Raw genomic sequence first — 2577 nt, forward strand, 5'->3', positions numbered from 1 at the left:
CAATTAACTCACATGTTGCGTTGCAGATATAGCGAACATACAGGGCGTGTTTGGTTCGTTTCGCAGTGGAGCCTGCCCGCTCCAAACAGGCTAGCCAGGGCCTGGCTCCCGAGATACAGAAATGAAACTCGTTTCTCCACAGCCTGGCTCACAGCGAGATGTTGCATCCCGCAGTGCAGGTGAGCACAGACATACAGGCAACCAAACACCGCCCCTCAGCCCACCAGATACAGAGACAAGCAACCAAACAAGCGTACGCTGTATCTCACCAGCCTGGCCGGCCCATATGCAGCCTACCAAACACGTCCACAGTGAATCTCTACTATAGCTTGCGGGTGCAGCACTACACTGTCGGAAACACGTTCTTTGCTGGGTGTGGGTGTTCAAAAGTTTGTCGAGTATAAAATCTCGGGCACTCGGCAAACAATTATTTGTCGAGTACTATACTTTATTGAGTGTCTGCGGTACTCGACAAAAACTCTGCTCTAGTAGTGCTAGACGAGGCATCTAATACCATGGGTTTTAGGATAAAAAGAACACACAATAATGTGACGCTGAATCGCACGGTCCGTGGACTGACCGGTGTTGGCGAACATATTCACTCAAACAACGAAACTATAATATTAAGGTCGCATTTGTTTCGTTGTAATTGAATTTCATTCTATTCTAGTAATAATAATTTAGACACAAATTAGTTAAGTTAATATATTTGTATATATAATATATTTATATATTATCCTAAATCATACGAGAGAGATAGTTATACAGTGCACTTATGCTATAGAGAAGTAAGTAGAAGAATATGCTATAAGTTGTACATTAGAAAAATAGCATGTAATGTAAATCTATATAATCAATTTTCATCTATTATCCCATGAATTTGAGATAGGTTTATATATAAATTTTGTAAGGCTGTGAAATGTCATATTCTAAAAAATAACCTACTCAATTATTAGTTAGATTCTAATTCATCAAAATGAAGGGAAACAAACGGGGTCTAAGTTTAATTAATTATCGATTTTATATCCATGAACCATGCATGTTATAGGACACTACGGTAAAACATAGAATCTCTGACGGCCAAAGCCGTCGGACATAAGCTCGAAACCGTCGGCCCGGTGTTATCTCCGACGGTACTTAGCCGTCGGACATAATAGGTTGGAAATAGCGTTATGCCCGACGGCCGTCGTCGGACATAATCTAACTCCGACGGTCACGTCAAGTCGTCGGAGATTATTCTCGGTAACCGTTTTAACGACCACGGGCGGGGCCCACATCCCTTATATCCGACGACCTAAGCTAAGCCATCGGACATAACAGGGTATTATGTCCGACGGCTTAGCCTAGGTCGTCGGACATAACATAGGGTCTTATGTCCGACGACCTAAGCTAAGCCGTCGGACATAACGAATTTCAACAATTGCAAAAAAATATTGTTTTTATAAATTTCTGACATCATTTTTTACAAAACCACGGAACATAACAGGAAGGAGTCTTTCCATTATTATGTGGTAGTCATGACTCTTCAACCCGGAAAACTTGCCCGTCTTAAAATTTACAGACCTTCTAAAGCCCGCAGCGTAACCATCTAGGAACTTTAAGTTTTTCAATCATTTCATCAATTGTTTCTTCCTTTTAGGTTTAAGACTGAAAGGAGCATGTGGCTTCTTCTGGTTCTCTCCTATCTCCAGAGTTGGTCATCTACAAATTAAGGCCAAGTCTTTTCTAGCCTTAGGGTTGTATTTTGTTTTGTCAGTGATATTCAGGCAAGTGTTGATAATGCTTTCACCCATATTTCGTTCCTGGTGCATCATGCATTAGAATCAAGGCTTTCATATAAGGGAGTTCCCATATACCACATTTGTGAGTCCAATTATGCTCGGTTCCATAACCTTCAAAACGATTTCCATGTTCGTTTAGTTTCAAATCATTAAGTCTCGTGAGAATCTCTGGACCACTAAGACGCTTGGGTGGTCCCCTCGTCATAATCGTGTCCTTTTTAAAAGCGTTCCTATCGAACCTGAACGGGTGATCCTCTGGCAAAAAACATCTATGACAATCTGTTGGGGACTTGCTCTCAAATGCTTCGGCTTAAGAGCAAGGCAACATAAAGAATGTTAAACAATAAGGTTCTTCATCCTTCGAAGCATTATTTCCCTTAGGATATAATGTCTTTCAAACGAAGATTACAAAGAGCATACCTTCGTAAATTTGACATATAAAAATGAAGAAGGAATTTATACAAAACATGAACAGTACGAACCATCAAATATGTTATTACTATTGTATTATTTTTATTTTATTACCATGAATAAGTAAAGATAACAATTCATTACAAGTGTACCTTCGGCTTGAAGGAAGATAAAGAATACAAGCGTGACACAAAAGCAAATGCCAAGTCAGCGTGAACAATATGGGAGTATTGTTCATCTATTTATAGGCACGGGATGCAGCCCATGTAAAATTACGCTCATGCTCTTTACATTTGCTAATAACTCTATAGTAATCCATCGGGGTCTAAATAGCCTTTTCCCCTTTAAGTCGGTTTCCTTTTCTGCTATCACGCCGAAGCTCTCC

The sequence above is a fragment of the Zea mays genome, chromosome 3, assembly GCF_902167145.1.
Source record: "Zea mays cultivar B73 chromosome 3, Zm-B73-REFERENCE-NAM-5.0, whole genome shotgun sequence".
Lineage (NCBI taxonomy): Eukaryota > Viridiplantae > Streptophyta > Magnoliopsida > Poales > Poaceae > Zea > Zea mays.